Genomic DNA, 18,504 nt, shown 5'->3' with positions numbered 1-18,504 from the left:
TATACTCCCAGTATTCTGGAGGTAGAGGCAGGAGGATCGGGAGTTGAAGGTGTTCTTTGACTCCATAGGGACTCAAGGGAGCCTTGATACCTAACACCCTGTTTCATAAAAAAGAAAGAAACAAAAAACTTTGACTCTTTCTGAATGTTGCCTTTTCCCATGGCTTCAACTAAGACACAGAGCTAGGAGCAAAAGAGATACAGCATTGAGCAATTAGTGAGACTCAGAGGAAGTTCTCCGACAAACAGAGTAGGAACTCCATGTTCCTCCATGGAAACTTCTGGCTCTTCCTCTGCACCAGAACCTAAAGCAGCAAGCAGCTGGCACAGACCCATGCAGAGGTGGGGTCAAATGTTGGTGTTGCCACATACGTCCTCCTCTTCTGTCTTTTCCCAGGCCACTCTCCTCCACCCAGCACACATACCACCTCTCACCAAACCAAAAGGGATTCCCATGGCCCCTAGAACAGCACCCTTTGGCTTCTCTCGTCCACTAGTAACCTCCACCCCTTAGTAAACCAGCCCTGGGATTAGCACACAAGAGGTCCAGCTCCAAATTCGTCAACCACAGCCCAGCTGGGTGTCAAGACTCCCATGTGTCCTAGAATTGGTTTCTCAGAAGCATCTCAGATCCCACCCTACCCCCTCCCCATATTGTTCAGCTGTAGCTTCTAAGGGTCACTTACTGAACATTCTGGAGCTGGAGGAATTCACAGGACAATCCTCCCATCCCCAGCCATGAGGTATGGGGCCAGCCCTCCAGCATGCTAAGCAGATAACCAGTCAATCCTAGTTCACTGAGGACCAGTTATAGCCTTGACTCTTCTAAGCCTGGATCCACAGTTGTCTGGATAAAGGAACAATGTCTTCCCCCATGGGTTTGAAGCAGTTTAGACACAGAAAGAAGAATCAGGTGTGAAATCAAAATGTCTATTCTGCACAAAAAGCCAGGCTTCAAAGTGTGACCATCCCGCAAGAGCAGGCAGGATGGGAGACCCGCGTCTCGGCACCTCAGCATTCCCCTAGTGGAGGGCTCTGTCATTCTGCCTGGCATGTGTGTCTGACAGGGACAGAAGGCCACGTGCCAGCTATCATGGGTTCCCCTGATGATTCTGTGTAAAACAATGTGGTCTCTGTGACTGACTGCCCACCTGCTTCCCGAGCCTCCTTACTGCAGTCCAACCTTTAAGGGGTTTCCAAAGGGATTTGTGAGAATGGGCACCTGACCAAGTTACTGTCCCTACCCACAGATCGTCAGTGATTCTGCTGAAGTTTCAAAGTGGAATAAGGTGTCTTCAGCTGGAAAGCTGAGGTGGTTTTTTTCTCAGAAGGCATCCCTCTGGGCATGCCCCCAAGAGTATGGTCTGGTCATTAAGAACAGGATTCCGGAGGCAACCAAGCCTGTGTTTGAATGTCTGGACTATAGGCTAAAGATGTGTGAAAGTGGACACATGGCCTAAGCTTTCAGAGGCCCCTTTCCTCATCACTAAAGCTGAAGTCATTAATATCTAACAAACTGTGAGAAATGGGCTGGGTCATTCAAATATTCCTACTTTGCCTGACATTTGTATACACTGTCAGGAAGCAGCCAGCCTCTCCTCCCTTGGAACCCCAGCCACACTGATAAGTTCTCATTACACCAGTCTTCACAATTGCCCTAGGAGGTGCCGGGTCATGTCCCATTGGACAGATGAAAGACAACACACCAGGTCTCACCTGGGAAAGAAGGTGCTGGGCAGAGGCAGATATGGCTGCAGGCCCTGGCCCTGACACTGGCCCCTTCTCCACCTGGCTCCTGCTTCATCTGGGATGTTCCTTTTAGGAAAAATGGGTAAAAATCCGATACTCTTGAGCCACAGTGCTACTCCCAGAGAGGGAGGAGAACACCTGTATCTAGAAACGTGCCTTCAAAGCAGCCCTCAGCCTGGTCCTCACCATATTCACCCCAGGTTGCATGTTACATCTGTTTCTCAGTCTTGCCCGCACTGAGTCACTATCCCTGAGACCTTCCCCAGAGCAACAGGGCAAGTGGCATAGGGCCGGGATCCTGACTCACAGAGCCAACAGAAAAAAAGAACATGGGTACAGCCAGAAATAGCCAGGTCTTGTTTAATTATGACAGCTGGGGAACATCTTCTGGGCAGCAGCACTGCCCACCCCGGACTGTAATGGAGGCTGTGAACAGTGCTGGGGATGCTCCTATGGAATAGAAAACAGCTCTGGGACTGGGGAGAGGAACAGAAAGAGCAGGCAAAGGAAATGAAAATAATCATCCATGAAGGAAAGAAAGCCAGTTGAGCAGGCATCCCCAGTTTTCATCTTCAAAAGAGAGAGAGAGAGAGAGAGAGAGAGAGAGAGAGAGAGAGAGAGACCAAATTACAAGTCTGAAGAAGAGCAAATGGGGAATGCACTGAGGAAAGCCTCTGAGCCAGATGTCTAGGATGCCCCAAATGACATTGAAGGTAGATAGGTAATAAGAAGAGATCATGTGGGCAGAGATAGGCTCCAACCTCAGGAAGGCAACTAACAGAGAAGACAAGGGCTCCAGCAACATGGTACCAAATCTCAGCTAGTGCCAAGTTCTCAGCCAGATTTTTTTTTTAAAAAGGAGAGCCTCACTGGATGTGATTGTCTCCTGGCTTTTTCTGTTTTTGACAGGCCAAGAGCAGGAGTGAAGTAGACATCCTTCGACCTCTGACTCCCTCTCCAATGACTACAGACTCTGCCAGTGTCTGGGGAGAGGGCTGCTTATGGCAGGATGCTCCAAGCACCACCTCAAAAAACCAGTCTGACGGGCCCTTGTACAGCCATGAGCCCCTGGCCTGTGCTTCCTTTAGCAGCAGGCACACAGCCAAGGACAGAGCAGATAGGCCCTAGAGACTAGTGAATCGGCACCAAGGGAAGCAGATGTGCCTACCATGGTCCCCAGGCACAACTGGGAACCAGCCATGAGGGGAGGAAATTTGCATAATAGGGATAATTTGGTACCAAAACTGTCCCCTGAAGTAAACTGCATGGATCTCAGTATAGTTCACAAATTTCACTTCTTCTTTCCCATGTTTTCTCAAACTAACTAGATATGAGGTAGAGAGTGTGACTTGTCCAAAGGTTTAGGGTTGTTGTTTTATTTTTATTGTGATCTAACTTCAGGAGTCAGTACCAAGCCTTTTCTCTCTCCACTCTGCCACTCCCTGTGCCCAAAGGTGAGCTTTTGACACTCCCTCAGGCCCTCCCATGCACATGCCAAGTGGGGACACCCCACTGCCCTGAGCTTGGCACAGCCATGTGATATTGCAGACCCACAAACAGCGTTAATGGTCATCTGCCTCTTTGCTGTGTACTTGACCAATGCTATCTCACTCTGCGGCTTCCCTAGGGCCTGCCCGAGCTTCCTCGCTGACATTATCCCCATAGCTTTCTGTGGGCAGAGGGAGGACCAGTCCCCGAGGAAGAAGGGTGTGTGGTTTCAGGGCTCCCCAGTTTCATTCCCCTTTCAGGCCTCCTCCTTTCATGGTACCACCCTCATCCCCACCCACAGATGGGGTACAGCCCTTCTCTAGCCCTTCCAGGGACTCCCTACTACCCCTCATAAATTCCCACTTCTGCAAGCATCATAAGCTAGTTTTTAATCTTAATTTTATAACACCTCACAGGAAGGCAGTTGTGCATTTATATCCACTGATACTGTTACCAAATTTTGAGGTGACGAATATTCTAAAGCGTTTGTAGATCTGTTCAGATGCTAGGCAAAGGAAAGAAGACCCTGAGACACATTCCCTAAGCCAACAGCAAGATGGCTAGATTGTGTTAAAACTGTCCCCACCACATACATACCCCTAAGCAGCCATTGTGTTTTATATCAAAATCTGTGAGAGGAGAGTCATAAACCTACACTCTCTACAGGACAGGGCAATGTGAGGCAAGCATATCCTGGGACAGGAGCTTAGACCTTGAGAGTTTGCATCTCTTCCAGGTTGGTTGGTCCCAAAAGCAGACTGTCAAGAGGCCTTGATGATTGATCAGCTCCGCACTAAAATGGAAGCCTTTCATGTTGCTCCTGCTGATTTAGCTTGTGACTGTGGATGCAAATGAGTTCAAATGGGCTTGTCTTGCCTCCATTTTTTAAACATTTAATTTAATTTATAATATCACAGAATACAAACATAAAGCAGACCTTCTTATGAGTTCAACCTCACAATCTCAGGGACCATGAAGTGCAAGGTTGGCTCTTCTGCAGGTAAAACCATTCTCTCCATCATGACAGTCCTGTTCCCAATCCATTTCTTCAGATGTCTACTAAACCATACCTAATTCCCACACAGTCTCACTATAAGAGCTCTGCTTGCCCCCTAACTTTTCCCACACTGCACTGGCTGCTAAAACAGAAGTCACAGTACCCAGTGTTTTAAGCTTCCTCAAAGCCCAGTCTGTTTCTAAGTAAGTTGGTGTCTGGGCACTCCTGGTACTGGGTGTTAAGTGCTGGACTCTCCCCATCAGACTATGAGGTTAGAGGGAGGGAGCTGAGCTGGTTGCAGGCTTCCCGGACACCCCCTCATAATAATGGTATCCAGTGATGTGTGTCCTCCCAGTGTCCTGAACTCCCTGGCTCCAAGATGGGTCCTGCATAAGGTGATGATCTGGACCCTAGCTCCTGACTTTTCTTTTGGAAGCTCCTTCTCATCTTTGGAGAGGGATGAATGCAGCAGCACTCACCCTGGGGTCTCCAGCAGAGGCCTCTCCTTGTCCTGGCATTCAGGCTTTCATCTAAGGACTCATCCTGAAGTGGGCAGTGGCCTGGCGTGAGAAAAGCAGAGAGAAGGGCCATGAGACAGAGAAGGTGGGAGCAGCCCCTTGAAAATAAGAAGCTAGGTGTTGGAGCAGTGGGTATAGGGGAGCAGCTGTAACTCAAGGATTGGGACTTTTATTTTATAACTTAAGCAATTGTTATTATTCCTATCAGAGTATAGTGGTATAATGAGGTCCTATAGCATGGGTGAGTTTCATCCCACTGACTCTGAACAGCCCAACAGGCTGTTGACATCTCAGGACCCAAGGCCAGTAATGGAGATGCAAGAGGACAACAGATCAATGCCAAAGTTTTACCAATGACTGCAAGGCTGAGTTAGGTGTCCAGAGTCAACTTTAACACTGCACAGACAGAAGCCAGCAACCAGTCAGAATCCACAGACCAAGTGCATCTCAGACAACTTTTGAAAAACAGGCAGCAAAAAGAATGAATAATGGAGGGATGGAGCGATGGCTCAGAGGTTAAGAGCACTGGCTGCTCTTCCAGAGGTCCTGAGTTCAATTCCCAGCAACCACATGGTGGCTCACAACCATCTATAATTCGATATGGTGCCCTCTTCTGGCATGTAGGCAGAATGCAGTATACATAAAAAATAAATCTTAAAAAAAAAAAAAAGAATGAATAATGGATGCATAGAAGATAATCAAAACCAGAGGTGCCAAATAGAAAGGAAGACAAAAAGAAAAAGGAACAAAGAAAGGGGATAATAAGAAAACAGGGGCATATGTAGGAAATGCTAATCAACCTATATCAGCAATCATGTTAAGTGCCAGTAAACAAAACATATCAATTAAAAGACAGGCACTAGCTGGGCACAGTGGCACACGCTTTTAATCCCAGCACTTGAGAGGCAGAGGCAGGTGCATCTCTGTGAGTTTAAGGCCAACCTGGTCTAGAGTGAATTTCAGGACAGCTAGAGCTACATAATGAGACCCTGTCTCAAAATAATAATAATATTATTATTATTAAATAAATAAAAGACAGTATCAGAATGAATCCTAACTAAGACTTGTCTACAGATTGTCCATAGGACCTTAACTTTAGACATAACATACAGGTTAAAAGTTAAAAAAAAAATGGAGAAGAAGGGAGGGAGGGAGGGAGGGAGGGAGGGAGGAAGAAAGAAAAATATTTTTGATTGAACAAAAGTATGGAGCATACACTGCTGCTCCCAGAAGCCATCAATTGTCACATGAAAATCTCAGTGCCAGGAACAGGGTTCTAGGGAAGCCCCAAAGCCCCCCACCCCAAAACAATATAGGTTAATCCCATTGCTTTTGGTTACCCACCAGAACTAGATGGTAAGACACTATTGCTAAAGACACAACATAATTTGTCTATAGGACACAGAGAAATTAAGGTAGAACTCAGGTGACAGCTTCCTCCCCATGGGCTATTTCATAGTGCTGGAAAGTACCATGTAGAATGTTAGGTGAGAAAAGTCACTAATGGTTTTACCCAGCTGTGGACCCATGTACTACTGCAATACCAACCTGCCAAGCAAGATGTGCCAACTGAATAGTGACATGACTGTTACGGTGATAACCAATTACTTTCTGGTTGGGTTTAAGGCCTCTTCCACTAGAGGAGGTAGATGCCTGGTCAATAGCCAATGGCTAGGGAGGTCACAGGCCCTAGTGAAGAACTTGTATTTTACCTGATGGATGTGTTTATACCCACAGGTTTTGTTTACACCTATAGAGTAATGCTGCTTTCAGTCTCCTTCAGAGACCCCACTTTGCAGTGGGTGGAAACAAAGGCAGACATTCATCACTGGTCAAACCACTAGAAAGTATTGACTGTTTTGTTTTGGGCCTTGAATGGAATATCTAAATCACCCCTCAGTGAACACCCTAGAAGAGGAGGCACAAAGAGAACCTGAGGATAGAGAGAAGTGCCATGGAACGCTCTTCTGGAGTGATGGGCCTGTTGCACCCACACACTTAGAGAAGCTGTGCTAAACCCGCACAAGACCGACCGGGCCCTCAACCTAACATCTGGAGCCAGGAGGGCCTCATAAGGCCCATCTCTCCCTGAGGAGCCATAGGCAATTAATGATTGCTAGGAGAGGAGGAGTCACGTCCCTCCGTGGGGACATAATCCCCACCTATGTCCTGAGAGCATCTCTATGAAACACAGTGGCCCCTGCACACACGGAACAAGGACAGGAAACGAGGAGAAGAGGGCCTGTTTGGAAGAAAGGTTTGGGGAGTGAGAAGGACAGGAAGATAATGAGGGAAATGTGATCAAAGTACGTATTATGTTTATATTATATAGTTGTGAATAAATAAATGATAAAAAGGGAAATGTTAAAAAAAATTTTAAAGAAAATTGTTGACCTTAAACTAATAAAAGCCTATACATCAGAACATCAGAAGCTGCAGAACATCACAGAAATGTATTAGACTTTTGAGGACAGTTAATTCAGCCCCATCATGTCAGCATGCTCATTTTTGCTGTACCCTCCATTTGTTATTAAAAGCATGAACTCTCAAAAAGAGAGAAAGAAGTAAGATGTTAATTTGAAAAAAAACATAAATGGAAAGCAGGAGTCACTATGTTAATGTCATACAGAGCTGACTCCAGAGTAAGGCCAGTTATTGGGAGTTTAGGAGGAGCATCACATAATGAACAAGTAGTCAGCACTCCTAGAAAATCTAACAATCCTGAACATGTATATGCCTGGTAACAGAGCCTCAAAACACACAACAGAAAACAAAAATGCAAAAACTATCTCTTATGTCTTCTATAAAGAGTATAGGCCAGCAAGGTGGAGGAGGGACCCACTTAATAGAGAAGAGGACAGCTCTTGAAAGCTGTCCTTTGACACACACACACTCTAAAGAAACAAAGAAAGTAAATGTCATCTTCAAACTCTCTCTCTCTCTCTCTCTCTCTCTCTCTCTCTCTCTCTCTCTCTCTTTCAGTTTTTCAAGACAGGGTTTCTTTTGTGTAGCCTTGGCTGTCCTGGAACTCACTCTGTAGACCAAGCTAGCCTTGAACCCACAGAGATAGATCTGCCCGTCTCTGCCTCCTGAGTACTGGGATTAAAGGTGTGTGCCACCACTGCCAGCTCAAATCTTTTCCTTAAAAAGAAGTGACCAATTCAGAAGCCTGGAAGTCACTAAGGATGTACTTAATCTGAAAAATAAGAATGACTTGGACAAAGAAAGATGGTGAAGAAATTTTAGGCAGAGGGGCCTTTGCAGCTTGGACTTGGACTACTGTGCTCAAGTAAGCCAGGTCATAGCTTGGAGTGGGTATGTTTGCCAGGCCTGCTGGCCTCAGTGGTACTGAGCAAGACCAGAAGAGGCGGCTACTGCTCAGCTGCAGAAGCATCTCTCAGCATCCCAGCCAAAGATAAGGCCCTGGCCTGTACCGAAGCTGCTGGGCTGTTCTGGGTGGCACAGGCCCTGGAGTACGGGTGGAAATGGGTGTGATCCCTGATTTCAGGTAGTGAAACTGAGGCCAGGGAAGAAGAGTGCCTTGGTCAAGGTCACGGGGAGTCACCCTTAAGCCACATTTCCTAAAGCTCATAATGCACAATACCAAAAAGAGGAATGAGGCCAAAAGTCTCGGGAAAAGTCATGCACTCTTGTCCCTGTGAAGACCTGAGGAGAATGGACTAGGACTTACTTAACGCAGCTTTCCTTAAACGTATTGAGTCTGAAAAGTCCCTACGACAGTTTTTAAATGTTTTCAACATGCATGTCACTGTAGGCAGGAAACAATTTAGGTAAATGGGGCCCTAGAGGAAGAGCCCTGATCCATGACAGACCCACAGCAGGCCGATCCTATCTCCCAAGCTTGACATAGTCCTACACTACTGCCCTCGGGACGTGAAAGTCCCCAGCAAGGCTGCTCCCTTCCGGGAGCACCAGGCCCTGAATCATGAATGGAGACAGGCTCTGTTCACAGAATGGCTTGACCAGTGTTGGGGTAAGGCCAGGTGACTCTTAACCTACTCTATCTGTGGGCCACTTGGCATCTCTGTTCTCAAGAGGTTGAAGACATAACTGTCTCCTGCTTTCTGGGGCCTATTGTCAGCTCATAGTGAGAAAGCTGGGATAGTTCAAAGCTGAGATTATAGCCAGTGGGCAGGCTCCTAAGGCTTGTTCTCTTTATGACAGGGAAGAAGAGGCAGAGTGACCTATGACTGCTGCCTATATCTGGGCTTGACATTGAAACTGAAGACCTGACCTAGAGACTGACTAGCTCAAAACAGATGAAATGCTAAATATTAGAGCTGACCACAAGTAGCACCAACATATCATTGTTACATGTTTTCTATTCTACAATTAGTGAGACAAATCACTAGACATACCTAGAGATGAGAATAAAAAAGAGAAACACTAGCCTTTGTTGAGTTGCACCAGGCTAGAACCTATCTATAATGATTTATTGTACCCACTTACAAATGCAGACTGCTAAGGCTCAGCTGGGACAAGTTATTTTCCCAAAATAGGCATCCTTGATTGGCAGGATAATGTCCTTTACGGTAACCAGAAAGAAAAAAAAACAAAAACAAAAACAGTATATCAGCACTGAGGTGGTATAAGGTATTAATAATATCTCTAGTTACTTTTAATTAGAGGAGAAAGAGTATCATTTGAGTTAATCAAGTTCCTGTTTTCTAGTTTACACTCCTTATAATGTGATGCCTCTCATTAGGATTCATTAGTTTAATTGTGAAAGTATGCAGACTCTCCAACATAGAATTAATGATTTTGAATCAGGAATCTACAAAACTGTTTCACTTGGGTGGTGCCAAGCCTACTTTCAATACTGTATGTGAGGAAGTTGCAGCAGGTGAGAACAGAATGTTCTGGCGAAACAAAAACACAGTAAAGAACTATAGTTGTGTTTCTACATGAGAAGCAATGCCCCATAGTACCTGTAACATGAGAATGAGTTAGGTGATATGCTCATCGCTGTGTGTCTGGGTTCTTTTGTTTATTTTGGTTTTTTTGTTTTTTTGTTTTTCGAGACAGGGTTTCTCTGTGTAGTTTTGTGCTTTTCCTGGACTAGCTCTGTAGACCAGGCTGGCCTCGAACTCACAGAGATCCGCCTTCTCTGCCTCCCGAGTGCTGAGGTTAAAGGCGTGCGCTACCACCGCACTGGGGATGTGGCTTAGTGGTAGACTGCTTGCCAATCATGCTGTGGCCCTGAGTTCAATCCCCAGTACTGAAAGAAAACCAAACAGCGGAAAATGAGTTCTAACAGATGAAGGAGGAAATGTTCTGAGAAGCAAAGGTGGGCATGCTGATTGTTTTTTTCCAACTTGACACAAACTGGAGTCATCTGGGAAGAGGCACCTCAATTAAGGGACTGCCTCCATCAGATTGGCCTGAAAGCAAGTCTACGGGTGTTTTCTTGATTAATGGGTTGATGTGAGATGCTTCGATCGACTGTGGATGGCAGCACCCCGGGAATGTGGCCCTGAATTAGCTTTTTTAAAAAGGGAGCTGAGTGAGCCACAAAGAGCAAGCCAGTGAGTAATGCTCCTCCATGGCCACACTTCAGTCCCTGCCTCCAGATTCCTTCTTTGAGTTCTTACCTAACTTCTCTTAACAATCGCCTGTGGTGAGGATGTGTAAGCTAAATAAACCCTTTCCTCTCCTCAATCTGCTTTTAGTCCTGACATTTGTCATAGCAACAGAAAGCAAAATAACACTGATCATTCAGATGGAGTAGACGCTGTATTTGGGGTGGAAAGACAATGCAGGAAAACTTCAATGGTTCTGTACTTGTCAGACCATAGTGACTGTTTTTAGTATCAAATGATACACAGCATAAGATGTCAAGAATTCATCTTCCTGGGTGAAGTGAGGTTCAGAAATTTAAGGAGAATTTCTTTGAGAAATCCTGCAATAAATCACACAAGCCTTTATCTTACCTTAGGATAAGTTAGTCCTCTCCTACACTTGACAACACACTATAAAAATCACACTAATAAAAGTGGCCATTTCAGAAGAGCCAGTAAAGAGCAGTCCGAAAGTTCCCAGCACAGGTGTCTGAGGCCTAATCTGATCCTTACACACTTACTTTATATATGTACTAGAAGGTCACTCTGTGCCCCATCAATGGGTACAAGAATTATGTGCCAACACAAGTCAAAACATGCTTTAGTTTTCAAAGTTGCATGGGACTAAAGCCCTCCAGAATTCTTCCCTGTACCCTGTAAGGAATTACACTTTTCAACTTCACACAGAATAAAATTGCTGTGTTTACTAAATCATGTCCTAGAATCAGTTTTTCTGTTATTTTCAATATAATGTAATAAAAAATGTGGCTGCAAACAAAATCACACTCAATACTAGACAGATTTTGCCCTAATATCCAGCAGCCTGGCCCCTGCCGGCAGTGGTCACACGGCCCTTCTCACAACCCTGCCTTCCTTACACAGCCTTGCCCAGGCATGAACCTGCTCTCGTATTATCTGCAGGGTCCCACCCTTCCCTGTGGACACGGATGCAGTCACAGCAGGGACATTTGCATGGGACAGGCCCAGAGGAAACTGTAACATTGTCGTGGCAATGATGACAATAACTCATGACAAGGGAGTTATTACACCTCGTTCCTTAGGGAGAAGAGGATCACGCCTGAGCTCCCCGTGTAGTGGGAGCCACACCTTTTATCACTCCAAGGATGCAGTGGACAGCCTGACACACGACAATGTCAGCAGGATTATGTTAAGCATCAAAGCGGAGGGAGGTGAAAGATTCTCACCCTAACAATTAGTCACTAGTACATGCAAGGTACATACATGCCCCTTGTGGGTGCTCAGAGGCCACAGGAAGATAAAATACAAAGAGCCTAGAAACTCGGTGCCTGGCAGAAGCAAACAGCAATCCTATTTCTTGACTACATGCTGGAAGATATGGATGCTATCCATCCAACCACCGTAACATGGGATGCCAGAATGACAGGGAAGAATATTTATTTCCTTCCAACATAGAGATTCTGTTATAACAATGCTGTGCCACAGACACAAACCATCTGTGGCTATTTAAACTTAATTAAAATTAATTAGAACAAAAAATTCAGCCTCTTGGTTGCAAACATACTGGGTATTCAATAAGCTGGATTTGGCTATGGCTCTGGCTGCCATCCACACTGGATTACACAAACAAGGAGTGCTCCCATCCATGTAGCAAGCTCTGTGAGGCAATGCTGATAGGTAGCTGTTAGCCTTGCTCCTTGGGGTTCCCCAGTGTCTAGCATGGTGCATGGTGCAGGAGGTACCTGTACCTGTAAAGCCTGAGTTTCCTCCCAGAGTAAACCACGCCCTCTCAGTGAGATTCCCAGCAAGCCATCCTGGGCTACTGCGTGTATCCTAATGGATACCTGCACTATTCAAAGACTGCAGCAACTTCCGTGGTTTGTGACAGACCCTTCACTCTGCCTGGGAGGAAAATGGCACTCGCTTCAGGCCCTGTGCTTTTGTCAGGGTGTTCACCCTGGTCCAACTCAAGTGCTGATGATGGAGGTGACCCTGGAAGATCTCAGGGTGCTGCCATCTCCCTGTAAGTCTGAGCCCTGGTGGGTGCCTGTGACCTCCATCCCCTCCCATAAGCTGGCAACCTGCAAAACAGAAACTCTGATGGGCAGCAGGCAGAGGGTGGGATCTCCAGAAATAGGGAAGAACGGACTACACCCTCCTGGCCAGTTCTTGCAGGATCATCCTCCTCCCAGGAGAGAAAGAGGAAAAGAAGGCAAATCACTTTCCACTTGCTTCTGCTTCTCCTACATAAACTGCTTGCCTAATTTCCTCTGCAGCTAGAGAAATGTTCCTTGTGAAAGCCACTATTTCCACACATTCAAACTCTGTGGACTCCAGCAGCCTCCCAGAGGTATTTGCATTTCCAGTCTCCCTCTGTCCCAGAAGCTTCAGGCTGTCCCGGCAGCTCTGCTAGAAGACAAAAATCAAGAGCAAGTCACACTGACTTCAATCAGCAGGTCCTTCACAGAGCATTCTGGCTCCACTGGGCTACAGAGTGGGCAGGAAGGAGCTCTAGAAGGTTCCATCTTAAGGCTCAAGACTACATACAACATCCTGCATCCCCGATTGGCGCCAGTTTCTCGGGGTCCTGAAGCAAAGGAATTTGAGAAAGTCAAACCAATCTAGTTACTCAGTCCACATCAGTAAAGCCTGCTCTCTAACCCAAGCCTGTGCCTCGAGAGCCTGTGGGCTGCAGAGAGTGCCCATGTAGCTAATGAGACCCTTGCTTCTTTCGTGGGTGAAAGCACACCAAATACACTCAGGCTACAGGATAACAGGACTCTTCCACCTCTTGAGGTGTGAAGAAAGTGCTCATGAAACATCCAGCAGGAGTCAGGCAGTCTTGTCGAGCATCATCATGAGTGAAGTTTGTCTGTGTGCTGAGGACTGTGCCGACAGAGAAACCTTCAACTTGTGTTTGCTGAGTAAGCTGGCCACTCCCTCCTTCCTGAATCTCCACAATCCCTTTGTGTTCCCCTGACCTGGAAGAGAACAGTTCACTTGGACCGGATTCAAAGCACTTTTCACATTTATAGAAAGAACCTCCAGGAAAGCACCCCAGCTGGAACTCTCACACGAACTAAATACAAGGCGCGTGGTGTTAGGGATGTCACCTGGGCTTTGAGCATGTGCTCTGCATCATCAGCATTGAAGCAGTCCTGCCTCAGCCCACCAAGACACTGCAATTACAGGCCTGTGCCGCCAGGCACTAAAAGTTTGCCAAAATGAAGGCTGAATGTAAAAGCTAAATGGAAACCTGTGATCTTATGATCCAAGTAGAAAATACAATTAGGCCCTGTGTGGTGGCACACACCTTTAGTCTCAGCACTTGGGAGGGAGAGGCAGGAGGATCTCTATGAGTTTTTGGCCAGCTAGAGCTTCTTAGTGAGACCTTATTTCTAAAAGAAAAAAATAAAATATAATCAGAGGGGATAAAAGGCCAAAGGTAACATAATGGGGACACTCCAGGTTAAAGTTTTCAGTGGGGATAAGGAGAATGGGAAAAGGATGTATGAAGAAGCCTTATGAAAGTCCACTAGCTTGTAAACTAATTAAAAAATGTAAAATACTTTAAAAATGTTTTTCCATAATAAAAACATATTAAAGGAATATATGACCACCAAGCCAGCTCTACAGAGGATATTGGAAGGAAAACTTTAGTTCAATAAACCCACCTCACCATCAAGTAAAAACAGTACCAAGCTGAATGTGGTAGTGCATGCCTTTAATCCCAGCACGTGGGAAGCAGAGAAAGGTTGATCTTTGAGTTCAAAGCCATCATGGTCTACAAAGAGGTTCTACGACAGCTAGAGATATACAGAAACCCTGTTTAAAAAGATAAAAAGACAGTACCTTAGAGTAAAGGAATGGAAAAGGAAATTCCAAGCACATGGAACTAAGAAACAGCTTTCTAAAATTTGACAGAATGACTTCAGACTAAATCTAGTCAGATGAGATTAAGGAGGGCCTTGTCACATTCATTGAAGGAAAGATCAACCAAGAGGCTACTACAGTTCTGAACCCAGAGATCTGTATTGCTCTCAACTTTCGTTTCTCTTTGCAGTGTACAGTGCTTAATGCTAACTCTCGCGTCTCATCAAAGTGCCACGGATAGTAACTCTTAGGCTCAGCTATGGGTGGATCCTATATTAGCCTCCTCCATCCAAGGCTCAGGGACCATCACAAAAGAGTGGGCAAAAAAGATGTAAGAGCTGATGGGTGAGGAAAACACATCAACTCACAGGAGCTATGGTTTCCTGTGCAAGAACTGCACAAAATCAAGCCAATAAAAGTTCCAGCATGGTAAAGGACCCCTGGCAGGGGGATCAGGATCCATCCTTGGTGCACAAGAGGGCTTTTTGGAGCCCAGTGCCTATGGTTGGACACCTTATACAGCCTTGATGCAGGGGGAGGGGCTTGGACCTGCCTGAACTACCAGGTTCTGCTGACACTCCATGGGAGGCCTTGCCTTGGAGGTGGGAATGGGGAGCGGTTGGAGGGTGGAGGAGGGAGGAGAGGAGCATCTGTGGTTGGTATGTAAAATGAATGAATGAGGGCAACACCCCCAAGGTCCCACATTAGCAGGGGAGCTATTAGCAGTTGATGGCTGCTGAGGTGGGAGCACCACAGACATGACCCACACCCATTTGCATTTGGAAAGCACTGAGTAGACTCAGGACCTATCAAAATATAACAATAACAAAAAGGAGTACATATATGAAACTGAGAGGATGGGGGCGTGAAGGCCACCAGGGAGAGTGGGAGGGAGGTAACAGTGGGTGCATATCATCAAAATGCATTATTTAAATGTATAGAATTCTGAAAGGATAAAATTGTTCTTTAAAGTTGTTATGAGAGTTTTAAAGCATCTAAACTCACTGTTAAAATATGAAGAAATCCCCAAACCTGAGATTCTTGGCAAATCAAAGAGCTGAAATGCTCTAACACCTGAGTTTGAATTCCTTGCAAGGGAACCAAACTCAAAACTCTTTCCCTCTAAAGGATGTTTAGAATCACTCCATAGCCTTGGCGGAGAAAATCTGAGAGGCGCTCGCCCCCTGGTGGCAATGACAGGCAAGACCAGGAAGCCGATTTCACTGACAGTGCGGGTTTCCACAGAACCTTAAAGGTTGGGAGAGCGCAGTGTCCACCAGCCAGTTAGGGGCCAGCACAGGTAAAAGCGTTCTTGTCGGCGTCCTTTACTTGTGGCTTGATTTTGAAATTACCTTAAGAACTCAACAATTGTATCTACTGAAACCAATTCTTGTGTAAACTCTTAGTGCTAGGCCCCCAAGGGGACACTCTGAAGCCCAGAACCCCCTTGCTCCCCCAACTCTCGGACAGCCCTGACCTCTTCTGGTCAGAGCTGGTGGAGCCTGACTACAGCAGAAACTTAGCTCAGTCCTTCTCTGAGCTGACTGCTCACTGGCAAGTTCCCCCAACCCGTGAGTGAGAACGACAGGAAATGACAAGATGTCTACAGACCTGGGCTCAAATTCCAAGCGAGCATGCCTTAACTCAGGTGAGCTGTCAGAGGACTCCAGCGCTCCTCTGTGAGGGGTAGAATAGCCTCTCTAGTCTCCAGGGTGGCCTCGGGGAAAGGTGAAATGCAATGGTGTAGGAAATCCCAGCCTGGTGCGCTGAATGCCTTCCGAAGAGGTAGCTCCCTTCCAGAAATCCCTCAAATGCATCCTCCTCGACACTCTCAGCACTGTTTAGTCTGCCATACAGTCATGAAAATTAACTTTACTGTGAACAGACTCAGAGAGTTATGAGGAAGACAAACATCCACTCAGAGTATCTGATACAAACCCATCTGCTGTAAGAATTTGTGTCTCGATGAAACAAAGTGCTACCCCATGGGAAAGCTTCATTTACTCATGATGGCCCTTGTGCATTTTTGAACAGGACCTAAATTTACATTAATCATTCAACTCTGTTTTATCAGTTATGTTTGTAAGCTAGAAAACCCCAAACATCCATCAATATGGATGGATTAAAAAAAAAAAAACTGTGGCCAGGTGGTGGTGGCGCACACCTTTAATCCCAGCACTCGAGAGGCAGAGCCAGGCGGATCTCTGTGAGTTCAAGGCCAGCCTGGGCTACAGAGCAAGATCCCAGGGCAGGCACCAAAACTACACAGAGAAACCCTGTCTCGAAAAACCAAAAAAAACAACCCCCCCCCAAAAAAAAACTGTGAAATACCCCTATCATGGATACTATTCATGAGAAAAATGAACAAACCACTATACATGCACCAACATAGTGAGTAATTACATTCCCTTGATGAAGTCAGATAAGAGAGTAGCTGGGCAGTGGTGGGGCAAACTTTTAATCCCAGCACTGGGGAGCAGAGGTAGGCGGATCTCTGTGAGTTCGAGGCCAGCCTGGTCTACAATGTGAGCTCCAGGACAGCCAAAGCTGCAGAGAAACCATGTCTTGAAAAATAAAATTTTAAAAAAAGAGAGAGTATAGTGTGTGACTCTGTTTATGAGAATTTTAGCAAATGCAAATTAATATTATGTTAAAAAGCAGTTCAGTGGTTACCTGGTGTTGCTTTGGGGTCAGGAGCAGTGGATAAAAGGAATTATAAAGGAACACAAAGGCACATTCAGAGTTAAGACTCGTACTGTGGTGATGTAATTGTTAGCTTGACTGGATTGAGAATCACTGAGGAGATTAATGAGGAACACCTCTTGGTGCATCTGTGAGGGCATGTCAGGGATAAAACAAAGAGGGGTCAGCCTTCCCTCAATGGTGGATGGATAGGCTGGGCCAGGCTGGAATAAAGGGGGGGAGGAGAAGTCCACTACTTCTCAGGCATTCTTTCTCTCTGCTTCCTGGCTATCACAAGATAACCTGCTCTTTCCACTGTGGCCTCACTCCCACAATAGACCTCTAAAACTATTATCAAAATAAATCTTCCCTGCTCAGATATCTGGTCACAGTGACAGATAATCTGACTATTATGTATGTGAATGAGAATTAAAAAACAACAACTTGTGTCTGTGTCTGCAAAGGCTAATGGTTAACAAATGAACAGTGTGAAGACATTGGAACGCTGCTGTTTAAAGAACCCAGTAACAATTTTCTCTAGGGGACCTTTAGCCTGCTAAATAGCCATTCCCTGCTCCCCTCTGTGTTGGACCGAACATCCTGACAGATTTTTTAATTTTTTAGAATGTATTAACAGAACCATAGATTTCCAGCATTCAAATGGTTAAGAGTATTGCCAGTTAAGTGTTCTCTTCATGTCTATAGCAGAATTCTCCCCACCTTGCTATAAGCCCCCTACCTGATGTACCCATTAATGTATTGAAAAGTGTCTTGATGTGTGGTTTTCTTTGTTCTACTATAAAAAGTTCATGAAGTTGCTGCCTCATTAGAAAATAGTATTTGGGAGATCTAACTCTACATTCCCCCAGACCATGGTCACTCATATTTGCCTCCAGAATAAACCCTATCTTTTATTCATTTGAGGTAAGACTATTTCTTTCCTTGACTACATATACATCTATTAAAAGTAATTTAATTAACACTCTAACTATGTGCAGTTATTGTACTTCTATTTTATCTTAATAAAGCTGTTTTAAGAAATCTGGAGTTAAATTATTTTGAAACTTTCATTTTAGGAAGTAATAATGCTGCTGGATTCCTTGGCATCAACAGTGATTCACGTGATACTGTTGTGCTATGGCTTGAAGAACTCCATGTGGTGGTATTAGGAGGTAGACCCTTTAAACGGTGATTAGGCCACGTGTGTTCCATGCTCACAAAGTCCTGAATGAATGAATTCCACTGCCCTGGGAGCAGGACACAGATGTTTTCCTTCCCCTGTGCTTCTTCCGCTCACTAGGTGCTGTCTAGCCCTGTGCCGCCTTCTACCATGTTACAAGAAGCTAGACAGCTCTCACCTGATGTGACACTTTAATCTTGGATTTTGCCTTCAAAAATGAGGAATAAACTTGTTTTCCATATGAACCGCTGTACGTGTATTCTGTTACTTCACGAGAAAACTAAGAAACCACCATGTCCTGGGAACTAACAGAGGCTAGCTACTAGTACACAGCTGTTCACAAGAGCCCTTCTCTCTTCCTTCCCTTCTTATTCCTTACTCTCCTCCTCCCTCCCGTCTGGGGGGGAGGGGGAGTCCCTACTCCTTTCCATAGTCCCCTCTGGCATACCCCCTCCTCAGC

This window comes from Onychomys torridus, chromosome 10, assembly GCF_903995425.1.
Source record: "Onychomys torridus chromosome 10, mOncTor1.1, whole genome shotgun sequence".
NCBI classification, from domain to species: Eukaryota; Metazoa; Chordata; class Mammalia; order Rodentia; family Cricetidae; genus Onychomys; species Onychomys torridus.
The sequence above is the reverse complement of the archived record's forward strand: the minus strand, read 5'-3'. Positions refer to the sequence as shown.